We start from the raw sequence: 14,353 nt of genomic DNA, 5'->3' as shown, positions 1-14,353 counted from the left end.
TGTATCCATAATGGGGAGAAGTGAAAGCCAGTGCTTGTTAACTGGTAGTGTACTTCTGCAAGACATGATTGGAAGTGACTTAAGCAACAGCTGCCAATTGAAGCATCTTTGACTGCAGATAAGTAAGGAAATTTTGTTTTCATCTGTGCTCCCCTACAGACCAAGCAGACTGATTGATGCTCCTAAGGAGCATCTAGAAAGCAGGTACTGCAAAAATCACCTGAGGGATAGGAAAGAGCAAACGACATCTTGCCTCTCCAGGTTGTTTAGAAGAAAGATTTCAAACTGTGATTTTGATTTTCACAGCTGGGGCACAGCATCCCCTCTTCAAGCTGAAGCTCAGCCAGAGAGCAACTGTGCTGTGTAATGCTGGGCTGAGGCTGAGGCCTGGGGTGGGCAAAATTTTCCAGAAAACTCCTTTCTTAACAATAGAAATCTCTGATTCAGTGACTAAATGTTGTCAAAAGTTTATTTGAATCATTTTGAAGAGGAAAAATAAGGTTGTTTTCAAGGTCTCAGAAAGATTTTATTTTGTAATTTTTAACTTACTTGCTTTTTTTGTGTTTCAACTACATGTATTTTTCACCCTACAGATACTTACTTGAAATGGAAACATGGAAGTGATGTTTTTTCCTGCCCAGAGCAAATTTTTCACTGAGAAAAAAGGTTTATGACAATGGTGGAGTTACACAGCCACCTCTTCCTGACCTTCTGCAAAATCAGGTACTTGACCTAACCCTCTGCCTCCAAGTCTTCTCAGCATCACTGGCTTCCTGCACAGACAGACTTGGCTGGAACATCATGTGTGGAGCTCGAGCTGAAAGAGTCATTGATTTCACCTGCACTGAAAAGTACTCCATGCTCCACTTGGTTTTAGTGCTGCTTTGTGCAGGAGTCTTTTAGACCTGATACCCATTATCTCCACACACAAAAACGTATTCTGCAGCCTTGAATTACAATTGACAATGGTCCAGTTTTAAGACATTTCATGTTTGGACCAGGTTACCAGCTTGCAATTAAAGATGTACAGAGATGTACACCTCTAAGATTTATCAATATTGCTGTAGTTCAACAAACTGGACTTTGAGGTATGGGACAGTCAGGCTGTTTTGTCTCAGACACATTGAATTTCATGGAGGTGCTGACATTTGGAAATAAAACAACAAAACTCTCGACCAGAAAGGAAAACGGCCACGAGTTAAACTTTTGACACTGTGCAAACAGCTGAAAGCCTACAAGCACTGGAATCCAAGCCATGCAGTAAAGGCAGGGGAAAAGGAAGGTCTGGGGGTTCAGTGGCTTTGCCACAGAAATTCCACGTGTCTTGATGTACGTGGTTGGCTCATGGTGCATCCCAGTTCTTCCACCTGTAAACTGGGAACAGCAACGAGCTGAGCTGAGCTCCTATGATGGTGTAGGGTTTACTTCATTGACAGGTGCAAGATGATCTGAACACAGAAAAGTGTTAATTCAAGATTCAGAAAGCACCAAAACCTTTCTACCAAATGCAAAAATGAGAGAGGGGAGAAGCTCTTCTAAGAGAAAACCTACCAGATCTTCACAAACTTTTGAAGAAAACAGACAGAGGATCCTTCCTGTATGAAGCCACTGCTCCAGCAGAAAGCAACTGAGGGCAATCTGTTGAAGTCAGTGAGTGTCCTCCCACAGACAGCAAAGAGCTTTGGACCAGGCTGTCAAAGAACAAGCACATGAGGATGATGTGTTTCTCACTGGAAAACACCATGTACATGCAGCTCTGCCAAGTTCAGGTATTAAAAAGGAGACCTTTTTGAACAGATATGGAGTTATTTGTCTTTCCACTGTAGCAGAAATTCATGGCAAGGGAAGCTGGTCACCCACCAGGGTTTCCAGACTTGTCAATTGAAAACAAGTTTGGAAAACCAACAGTCACGACAGGATGGTGATATTAAAATTACTGTTTAATGATGAGAAAAAGAAGGGCTGAAATGGCATCTATATTAGACAAAGGGCTCCCTCTAGCTCATCAAACTGTGCTCAGTAGCACAAAACTAGTTCTTGCAGCATGGATCAACACTGTGCAGACACAAGTCCCACTTCACAGAAAATACTGCAGTAAAGTGAATATGCAGGATGCAAGTTTGCTTCTCATCACCCCACAGGTGAGGGAACAGCAATAAATATAAACAAGTAAGCCATTAAGCTTGGCTTCCTGAGATGTCACTTCCGAGGTTATGCCATTAATGTTAAATCCAATCTTGCTTAAAAGTTTTTGCCATTTCTTATAATTCTCTCAGCATTTTACAAAAATAGAAGAAAATCACAGCTCTCAATGTTGTTACGCCCATCTGTGTAATGCAGCTGATGTTTTCTCTCCAGGTTTACCAAGAGGAGGTGGCTAAGCAACAACTGTTCCATTACCTCTGAAATGCAGACATTTTAGGGAGGTGAGGCAGGACCTCTTCAAATGCATCTGGCACCCCTACCTAAAGGGTGGTTCCCACTTTTAGGAAGCAAACATGGAGATTCAGCAGTTCCCCAATAACCAACACACTGGAAACAGATTTATTGTGATACACAGCTACTTAGTGGCCAGGAGAAAAGGACAAGCAATCCTCCAGCAAAACAGACTGCTGAGAACCTAACAAGGGCAGTGCTTACACCCACTGCAGCCGTGCTAATGAATGCCATCCTGCCTTCCCAAAAAGATTGATTTCATATATTCAAAATCCCTTTGAATGCTGATAAATCTCATGTTGATTCCTGGTCCATGAACCTGCTGATAAACCTGCTGCCTTGGCCTCAGCAAAGATGGGGAGCAGGTCTGAAAGCAGCTTGACTGCTCCATCAACCCTTCCTGAGCCTGCATACACTGTGCACAGGTCTGGGTCTTGGGGTGAAATGGTTTGACCCTTGCTCTCTACAACTACCTGAAAGGAGGTTGTAGTGAGGTGGGTGTTGGCCTCTTCAACCAAGCGGGTAACGACAGGACCAGAGGAAGTGGCATGAAGTTGCTCCAAGGGAGGTTTAGACTAGGTTTTAGGAAGAAGAGTAGTCAGGCACTGGAACAGCCTGTCCAGAGAGGTGGTGGAGTCACCATCCCAGGAGGTATTAAAAAAAGGTGGGGATGTGGCACTTCAGGATGTTCTCTAGTGGGAATGGTGGTTTTTTTCTGGCTTGACATTTGGACTCAGTGCTCTCAGAGGTCTTTTCCAACCCTGATAATTCTATGAAGTATTCTGAGCCACTGTCTCTGCTTCCTGAACACCCTCGTGCCCCCCAGCAGTGTCCCTGCACTGTGTGGTAGGTAGCAGCAACAATCCCAGCAGATTCCTGTCCCCATCCTGAGGTATGAGGCAGGCATCAAATAGTGGCTGCAACAGCTGCTGGAGGGGCAGGGGAGGTGAGAGAGATGAAAACAGTTAATTTTGTGGAGGCTAAAGAAGGTTGCATCCCTGGAGGAAGAAAATCATAGAGATGGGGTCACACTTCCAGACTCCCCAGATCTAGCAGTGGCAAAAGTTGGACTGCTGCAAATAATAAAGACTTACATTGTGCTTTAAACCTCTGCCATGAATCTCAGCACATTTTATGAGGAAAATAAAATACAGGCTCCCTGTATTGCTTTACTGAGCAACAGAGAAACTGGTTTATTAGTCAACTGCATCTGTGTGGGGGTGATGTCTGAACAGACAGCTGGGTCCCTTATCAGAGCTGGATAGAGCTGTGATAAAGACTGGGGAGGGTCCTCCATCAGGAACAGCGAGCCTCTTCCCCCTCCAGCATCACCGAGCACAGGCAGCACCACAGGAGGTCACAGTGGGGTGTGGATGGGGGTCTGTAACACTGTAAATCTACACCCAGACAGTGCCAGGTACTTCAGTATCTGTCAATTTTCACCCTTCATTGGGTGTCCCCAGATACAGACACTGCTTCTCAGAAGTCATCAGAGCCACAAAGGAAGAGGTGACAAAGAAAGGAAATGGAAGCAGATCTTAGAGTAAAACAACATCCTGAGTCAGATCTTGCCTCCTCCCAAGCCCCCAACAGACTCAATTCAGCATTTCTCTTCATTAGGGCAACTCCCAGACAAGGTATTAGAACCATCATAAGACTTTAGCTTACAGGTTTATATAACTTTCCCTGAGAAAAAAAGTCTTTGGTTGAAACAAATCTGCCATGAAGGGAAAAGTTAAATCCATTACCCATCCCAAACTGTATCAAGACAGTTATTTTTAGTTAAAGCTCATTCTCTGTATAAATGTGCACACTGCTCAGATTTAAGTTTCCATGTTTCCTTACCTCAAAACAAAATCCTGGTTAAATACCTGCTCAGAGGCAAGAAGAGCTTTATGTACAGGACAGGAGTTGGACTTCAGGGACTAACTGCAAAGAAGTTTTCTTCATCTAAATTTAATTAATGTGCACCCTTATCAGGTTTTAGAAAACTGCTGAGAAATCACAAGTACTGTACAAGAAGTTTTTGAGCAGTAGAAAGGTTTGGGGTTTCCTTTCTGAAAAACGTTTTTTAATCATGTTCCAATGTAGCCTCTGATAGGCTAATAAACTGCAACTATCTGATTTTGGATTTAAGGTCAAAAGGCAAGAATTCAAATAGAAATGTCTTCTATTGCTACATTCTGTACATAAAGTACAGATGCAGTAAAAAGTAAATTGGTTAAGTGTTGCTTGGAGTGCACACAGAAGAAAATTAAAATAACCCAATTGCTATCTCTAATTAGAATTTCTGAGGAACAGAGATGGATTGTCAGCTTCCTCAGGCATTTCCTACTCATGCCAGTCAAATTTATGCACCCCCTTTCCAATTAGTACCTTAATTGCCTTTCCATAACAACCAAGCTAGTGCTGGCTGGTAGTTTATTTGAAATCACAGAGTCTCAGGAATGCTAATACCTACCCAACCCATCAACAAGCAGGTGACTTGTTGGGTAAATTGCTGTGCTTCAGTGATGTCCAAACACTGCTACATGGTGTATTTCTTTTACAAAATTAAGCCCTTTATGATCATCACCTAGGAGGCCCTGGTACTTGTGATTAGAGGAGAAATTAAGTAGGTGAAAGACCACAAAAACATCTTGCAAAGATTTTGTCTGTTGTAAAACATTCAAACATAAAAGGTGTTAATAAATACCCCTGCTTTACGCTTAGTGTCCTTTGGTATTTTGGGGTGCACTGAATGCAAAAGGGGGGCTTGTCAAGTCAAGCACAGCAGAAGCTGGGCAGAATGGACAGCTGAAGGATGGGGGAGGATGATGTGAAATCTCACTCCTGCCAAGCTGCAGTTCACACAAGCTTTCCTGCCTGTCTTCAGTCCGAAGTTTCTTCCAAAGTTTCTTCATCATAAGAAGCTTCAACTTTAAATTACCATCCAGCACCATGTGTCTTCCCACAATATGAAGCTATTAAAAAGTAAAAAAATCTAAAATCAAGAAATTAGAAACTAGGATTGACAAAATCACAACCCTAATCATGTTTTCCCCTTCTTGCCACTCCTCCCCTGGGCAGCCCAGCAAAGCTAGTGGAAAACTAGTGGCACTTGGAACCTTTCCCAAACATAACCAGTTTTATTGAAAGACAAGAGGGATTCCTAGAAGGGAATTTGACACACTTCTCATTGTAATGGAGACCTTCACATCTTTCTTGGGACTGAAGACCGCCCTGCCTTGAGGGCAGAGGAGTGTGGCTTGTGGGCTGACAGGTAGCAGAGGATGAACATATGCACACAACAGAGATGCTGTTAAACACAGTGAGTTCTGTCTGTGGCACAGAGTGACGGGCTCTGAGGCAGGTGGAATTAGGAGCTTTTCATCAGTAGAAGCAAGCTGAACTAAAATATGCTACCCTGCAGGTGTCTTAAGCTATTTCTCCCTGATAGTTTGGTGCTGCTCACCCTATTGTTTCACTTCTTGGCTTCTGAATTTTGCATTTTATTAAAGATGGCATTCTGCAGAAAGCACAAGAAAAAGCACAAAGCACTCTGCCAGCTTTAGCTATTTTACTGAAGAATTTTCTTACCAGATTTGTTTCAACCAAAGACATACATGCTTAGTATAGGAACTAACATCTGAGCAGCCATTCCTGCAGTCAGGAAAAGGTGCAGTGTGATCTGCAGTGTGTTAATACACACACCATGTTGCTGGTTATCTAACCTAAAAGGACAAACTTTAGCTGTGCATCAAACTCTGGATTGTTTTCTAGCTCCTCCCGATGGCACAGACCCGGAGCTGCTGTTTACACCTGCCAGGTTAGGGATCCTGTGCAAGCAGGGTGAGGAACTAGCCCTCAGCACCTATTGTCAGCCCTTGAACAAAACAAAAGGGCTGCCTGACCCAAGGACTACCTGGGGCTGAGGAAATAACAAACTGCACGTGGCCCAAGGCCTGTGTATGAGATAAAGACCAGATCAAGGGGCAGAGGGGGCCAACTCCAGCTGCTCAGGTGTGAGGACTCAATCACACTTACTTATCGTTGGGAAACAAGGAAACAGGCCTATAAAATGAGGCTGTAATGGTGGGTCTGGGGAGCACCAGCCTGCCCTGTTGGCTGACCCAACACTGGATCTGGTGGTTCTCTGATATCTAACTTTTCTTCTCCTCTCTCTCCCCCTTCCTAAAATAATTTAATAACACAAGGCCTACCACATTTTGCTCAGGTTGTGCAGGTTGCACATATATGTATTGTGTCTTTTATGATCAAAATAATCACCCTTTATGATCGTGAAGCCTGAGATAATAACTGAAGTATCAGTATTCCTTATATAGTTATAATAAAATCTAATATTCAAATACAGACCTTGAGTGTCATTTCACATTAATCTGATCAAGGGGTATCCAACAGTCAAACATTTCCTCAGACATTTTACTCAGGATCAGTAAACAGTTACATTTTAATCGTTGGATCCAGCTGCAGCCAGGCTCCTCTCAGAGAACGAGTTTAGAGATCAAGGGGGTCCAGTCTGAATCTCCTTGGGTTGCTTTACCCAGGTCATGACAGGGCAGCAAAGAACTGAGACCAGTCTTGCCCAAATTATCTGCAAGATCTCCTTGGATCCTTCTACCCCACCATCTGTCATAAACTGTGCTCTTCTGAAGATGACAAAAACAGAAGATAAGGAACAAACAGCCTTCCCAGACCCAGTTTTACTCACCACAGAATGTCATATTCTGCATTTGGCCTCCAGTGAGAGAGTGAGCACTGGACAATGCTAAGTGTAATCATTACTGAGAGTCTGGGATCCTGCTAAGACTAATGAGAGACATTTTGACCGCATAAAAAGGGCACATAAAAATGGCAAAATCTGTCCATCAGATTCCCAATTATCAACATTGCCTGAAAGTTCTCCTCTGCTGATTCCCACTCACTTCTTAAGTGGAAAAAGTAAGTCAAATCCAGGCTCTTGGGCTGTCTCCACACTTCCACCAATTGCCCCAGTTAAATTTCAGCAATGAGCACTAGGGGTGAAAGACAAATTTTTCTACCATCTTCAAAATCCTTGAAAAGGTATCCCTATTAATACCTGGCCATTTCACTGTTCTGAGAAGGATAGCTAAGGTATGTCTTCAAAAGATCCTGTTACAGCACACAGGGATTCATCATTCAGCTCAGGAAGATCTGTAGCAGAATTAAACAGCACGGTGCATTAAATAGAAATTACCTTGAAAAAAAATGGTTGGCAATATACCAGAAGTACTTTACCTACACAAAAATCAGAGTAATGAAGGAATTTGCTGCCCAATAGCTATGACTGCACCTTGCAGGCTAACCACCAGTGGCGCAATTTAGTTTTGCTTAGACAAATGTTAGCTGAAAAGTAAAAGGTTTGCATCAGTTAAAACTTTGTGCAATTAACTGGCCAGAAGCTGGGAATTTATTTTTTATTAATTAGCAAGTGTAATAGCAGGATCTTAACACTACAAGAAGGATTTAAAACTGACTAGAAAACAAGAGTGGGCTGGTTAATGGATGCTGTTCAAGACAGTGGTGGTGTGGGGCATTTGGAAAATTTTCCATACAAACTCTTTTCATCAAAATTAAGAAATCCAAATGTTTCTAAACTCTTATTAAAGTCAAGCACAATAACAACAACTAGGAAAAAGTGAATCAGCTTTTTAAAAGCATTTTAACTTTTCACAACTTCTCTAGAGAAAATTACAGAGCCACAGAAACACTTTCCCTAGTGATAACATGGGATAAATCTCCTATGTTATGAACATGCACAGCAACTCAGGTTCTTGCTTAGGAGTACCTGAAGTACAGTGCTAACCAGCAGGACAAAACGTAATTCTACAACAAACCTGGCAATCCCTGAAAGAAAATGGATATAGAATTTCACCCAGCAGGTACACATACCCATGGAGTGAAGGCACACAGAAAACAGAATCAAATGTCCAGGGGATTTCATAGTGAATGTCAGCTGAAGCTTCCTCCCCGTCCCTCTGCACCCCGTATCTCTTTGTGTTCAAAAATCAACACAATCCAGAGTAATGCAGCCACGTGAGTGAATTAACACTATTTCTGACTCCCTAAGGAAGCTTTTACAGTTATACATGATGTAACAGCTTGACTAACAGAACTGCACTGTTCTCCCAAGCAAGAGGATAAACTGAAGACAACCTTCCCCAGTACCAATGGGTGACAGGAGCTCCTGTTTGCAGCCACCATTGTTGCTCTTACTTTTTTAGCCTGAAAAAAGCAACACTTGCTTGATCCTGGCTGCTACCTTCTCCTCCATCCATTCTTTCCAAACCATTTCCCAAGCATCCCAGAGCTCCACCTTGATGCCAGAAACATCTCTTTTCAAGATCCTTCCCAGCCAAGGAGGTAAAAGACATTTGTCCCTGTGTGCATGCTGGCGTCTCACAAACTTTGCATCTAAAGATGCTGACGAACATTATTCAGGAACATTTGCCCATGAAATATTGGTCTGGTACAACCACCAACATGCCACAGCCATGATACAATTTCAAATACACCCTTAGAGCACAGAGGAAAGCCATATGAGGCATTTCTGGATGTCCAGATGAAGAAAACAGTGTGTTCGGAAGAACATCAGTACAGACTACAAGGACCATCATTTGAGCTGCTTCTGTCAGTCATCCAGCAAGAGCGCGCATGGGCTGAGCTGCTGCACTTCCCCATGTGCATTCACAGCAAAAAATTTCCTGCAAAGGGCCTAAAACTCCATGATGTGCTCAGCCCTCCCAACCAATGCAGCTGAAATTCCTCTCCCTGTAACACTCTACGCCCTCAGGAAAGACAGTTTTATTAAAACACTGTGTGTACTCACTGTGTGGATAGTCCAGAAAATCATTCATCTGTAAACAATTTAATTAGAAGCTTATCCTCAGAGTAATGTTCTAGTAAAATGGCAGCCCACAGCAAGAGAATATTAATGTCTCTGTGTGTAAGCAGGGGAAGTGCTTCAGTCTGGGCTCAGAGGAGAACCTTTGATACTTCACCACAGCCACCAATCCTTTGTATGCTCTACAAGTCATTTTCTGACCTCTGCTTTTGTTCCTTCACCTGTAAAGAGGCCATAAAAACATTTAGTTACCTTGTAGAATTCTTGACTTGCAAAAAGGGGCTGCTCAGACTTTTAGCCCCCTTCTTTCTTCACTGTACATGTGTTTACACTCTAACACTCCTGCTTTTCTCTCTGCTTTTTCTTAGAAGCTCTGGTTCTTGTTTTAGAACAGTTAAAGCAATCCCAAATTATAGGAAATCAATTCATAAAGCTATTTAGGAGCTTGGTCCTTGCCTTCAGTGGCAACAGATCCAGAGCCAGGAACAGAAGTTACAGTCACTGATGAACAATGAGGCAGAATCCCAGAATCTGAACTCCCTATAATTGAACTACATAGCTATAATAAATGCCTTAGTTGATGTCCCTAGCACTTGATAAAGGCCAATATAGCAAGTCATTACACCACTGCATGTTAGAAGGAAAATATGTTGATAGCTCAGCAAAGATAAGAAGAAAAATAACTTTTCCTGAAACAGAAAAAAGGATGGATCCAAGAACAGCTACAGTCCAGGAGTAGGATGATTTCAGAGATATCAAAAAATCATCTTTAAACATAAGCAGTACTGACACAAACAACAGTCACGTGAAATGAGCCTTCTCAGCTCTGACACCGCACATCAACCCAGTGCCTTAGAAAATATGTAATATACTGACTGACACAAAGTACAAATGAAGAATGGAGAAAGGGTGTATGGAAAGAATAAACAGAGTTTAGCTGCTTGTGACTGTTACACTCAATTGAGTGCTACTCTCAGCTAGTAACTGGTGAATAGATGTCTGAATCAACTTAAATGCAGGACAACATGAAAACATTACCAGACATTTCATTAAGAAATGCAGGGTCTTCTCCTGCTTCTAGGAGGAAACAGGTTTTCACAGTCTTTCAGAGGTTTTAGTTCTAACCTGATGCTCTCAGAAAGTCCTCTATGTTTCTGAAGAAGGGCTAGCAAATGTCTGTTCTTGTCAGAAACCAGACAGACCACTGGAAAATTTGAGCCTAAGCTTGTGAAAAAGGATTGTTTCTGGGAAGAAGACTCTTCTCACCTAAGTTCAGCTGCATGTTTCCATCTAGCTTCATGGAAAGAAACTGGTGGTGGCCAGGGAGTCATTCACCTGTCCTATTTCAGACCTGTGTGAATTGCATACTTCTCTCCTTGGGTTATAAAGGGAGAGAAAGATGATGAGCTCAGATTTAGTAATTTTTGAGAATCAGAAAGTAGAACAGATTAATTCTGTCCTGAAAAAAAGTACTTCATCCCAGAATCATAACCCAATTTTCTCAGCATGCAACAGCAAGTGACTTGAATGTCCACTAAGGAATTGAGAGTCAAAAGTGAGGACTGTTTTCCTTACATGAAAGCTGCCACCTTCAGGAGAAGGAACAGCATTAAACTCTCAAGAGGCATGCCAGGCTGCCATGTGTTCGCCTTCCTACTCAGAGCTCACCATTCCCATGGCAGTATCAGAGATCAGCTGGATTGAAGAAAAACATTATCTGCTGTTAATTATTGCTGTAAAGGTCTGGCAGTGTGCTGAGTGCATCTCTGACAGCATAAAAAACTGTTCAAAATATCAAGTTTATTGGAGTTTTGCTCACAAAACCAAAAGTGCACTTTGAGCAAAGTCTTGAGAAGATTTCTCAAACGAAATGAAAACTTATTCTCAAAAAAAAATTAAAACAAACAACAACAAAAGTGTGGAATTTTTTTTTTTTAAAGTGAGAAATCCTGGAAGTACTTGCCTATAAACCCAGAGGAAAGGGAAATCCCTACCAGAGGCAGCCACAGTGGAAACGTAGCTTAGCAGTCACATCCAATTTATAATACTTATATTAGCATAACTTGGAAAAGAGTATATTCCATTTGGGGTCTGAAATGCTTTATTTTTCCACACTAAAAAGACTCCTCTCATGAAAAAGTGCTTAATCAAAAATGTTTTTTTGAACTAACCTAATCTGGCTGAGAAAATGCCAAGCAGCTCAAAATGAATCCTCCTTAAGTCTTGTTCACTAAAGCAGTACCACCTTGGGACAGTCAAAGCTAACGAGATTCTGCTCAAGGACTGTGCCTTTGCCATGATCTAAGTGATCCCAGCTCAGCTCCCCATTGTTCTAATCCAGAAATCACCCTCATAGATGATGCTGTTTGGATATATAATTGGGAATTTCTGCAATGCCCAGAATGGAGTGAATGAGAAAATTGGATTATTCTAATTTATTTTAAACTTGTCTCATTTAAAGAAAGGTGGCTTTTGCTTTGATGTCCACACTGTATGTTTGTTCTTGTCTGTTGTGATTGTTCTCCAGCTCCTGAGTGCTCTGCCTTCCTGCCTGATCATAAAATACCGTAACCAAACCATTTTTCATGTTGGAGGTTCCCCCACCCCCAACTCGAGCCAGCTCTTTTCTATTCTTACATGCATTTAAAATAATAATAACAACAACAACAATAATAATAATGCTTCATTCAGGACATCTCATTTTGAGTGACGGCTACTTCAAGAAGCTACAGAACTTTCCCTCTGAAGGCACCAAAAGCCAAAACACAATCCCTGAAAAGGACAACCTGTGAGCACCAACCCACAGGAGATGGTCAGAAGCTACCTCAGTGGGCTGCTGATCTGCCTGGTGATTTCTGGCTGTGGCTGAAGCAGATTAAAAGTAGCCCCAGAGAGGCAGATCTACTTCCACATAATTTATTATTCAAGCATAAAAGTTTAATGTACCTATTTGAACAATTAAAGTGTGCTCTTTGGAGCGTAACTGTCGTTTTTGCTTCTGAAGACACAACAGCTCATGACTCAGTAAGTGCTACGGCCAGAACCCCAACATGCATTTAATCACGAGTTGCTTGTTTCTCTGTACACACCCAGGAGGAAGAAATAACTTTAATAATAGACACCATTAAAGAAAGATTTCAAGAAAATTAGGAACCTCGGACAAAACTCCCTGGGCTTCTGGGACAAATTTGCTCACAGCTGGAAGCCTAATATGTTTAAGGGTGGCTGATCCTACTCTAATACAATTTTTATAATATTTTTGCAGTCCTGCTATAAAAGCCTGTGGTGCAAATCATGACTGAAACAAGCAGACCTTCCCTTGAGAAAGAACCGAGTTGGCTTTGCTGCAATTTACTTAGTTTAATTTTTTGGATATTTATATCTGTGCGGTCTGATGGTAGTACTGAGCTGTTGCCCAATTACATTTAGTCCCAGAAGAGGAAAGGGAAATTAATTTCAGTGTTACTTTGTTATTAAGACTTTGGAGTACCCATGACCCAGTGTCTTTAGCTCACAGGATAGATTTAAATTACTGTTCTGTGAAATAGAATTTTGACACCCCACCTGGAATACTGTGTACAGTTCTGGTGCCCTCAGCGCAGGAAAAACATGGAACTGTTGGAGAGGGTCCAGAGAAGGGCCATGAAGATGATCAAAGGCCTGAAGCAGCTTGCTGTGAAGACAGAGTGAGAGAGTTGGGGCTCTTCAGCCTAGAGAAGGGGCTGGGAAGACCTTATAGCACCTTCCAGTACTTGAAAAGGGCCTACAGGAAAGTTGGGGAGGGGCTTTTCATCAGAGAAGATAGTGATAGGACAAGGGGTAATGGATTTAAACTGAGAGAGGGGAGATTTAGGTCAGATTTTAGGAAGAAATTCTTCACAATAAGGGCGGTGAGGAACTGGAATGGGTTGCCCAGGGAGGCTGTTGATGTCCCAGCCCTGGAGGTTTTTAAGGCCAGGTTGGATGAGGTTTTGTGCAACCTGATCTAGTGGTAGGGTTCCCTGCTCATGGCAGGGGGCTTGGAACTTGACAATCTTTAAGGTCACTTCCAAACTTAATGATTCTATGAAAGATCTGCTTTCTTTGTTTTTTATTACAAGCATACAGCCTAGACTATGAAAGAGAAAGCAATGTTTGGCTTTGCAAAAAAATTACACCACTAAACTTGTCATCTGCTGAGATTAACATTTCATTTTTCAGTGCTATTTTGCTGCTATGCAAACCATGATGGCAACTGCATCTAGCAGGGTATTTAATTCTGCTTTACAATTTCATTCACTTTGACCCATTTGGGAACACACAGCTTCAAAAAGCCTTCATCTTGCCAAGTACTGGGAATTATATTCCTCGTTCTGAAAAATGTCTATGCAAATAAACCATTTCTAGCAGTTTCCCAAAAAGTCTTCCTCTTTCCACTGAAAAGTTGGCATTTTGTCACAGCCAGTCTTTTCTGCTAATTTAATCATTTCATCAAAACATCCATGCAAGCTTCTCAGGTCCAAGATGGAAGAAAACTGGAGCAGGGAGAACGGAGAAAACACCACACGGACACGAAAGGAGGAAGAGCAGTTTGACTAAAATTTCAAAGCAGCTTCTGCTTCAAGAGAAAGACAGAAGAGCTTTAATGTTCATGCAATGCACATAGCAGACTAGTTCCAGCTGCCAGGCCTTATTTGTGGCAGCACTCCAGAACAAATTGTTCAATTTATAGTTCCGTAAAGCCACCCGGAGAAATGTAAAAGTCAAGCTGGGCTCTTTTTCCTTCTCACATGCTCCCATCAGGAAGAAAGATTCTCAAAGATAAATTAGAACCTAGATACATCTCCGTAATGACAGTCTTACTGAGGCTGCATGGTAGCAACTCATGCAAAATAGAGAAATGAAAACAGTAAGGAAAAAAAAACCTGTTAATTATCAAAACCTGCGAAACTCGGCTCCTCCCACTACAGAACTGACCTGTATTCTGACAGATCTACAATTTACACATTTAGATATTATTTTGACATTAAGAACTGCAACATTGGCTTAAAAATTATAGTATTTTTTCAAAAC

The sequence above is a fragment of the Chaetura pelagica genome, unplaced genomic scaffold (assembly GCF_000747805.2).
Source record: "Chaetura pelagica isolate M959 unplaced genomic scaffold, ChaPel_1.0 scaffold199, whole genome shotgun sequence".
Taxonomy (NCBI): Eukaryota; Metazoa; Chordata; class Aves; order Apodiformes; family Apodidae; genus Chaetura; species Chaetura pelagica.
Note: the sequence above shows the minus strand (reverse complement) of the source record.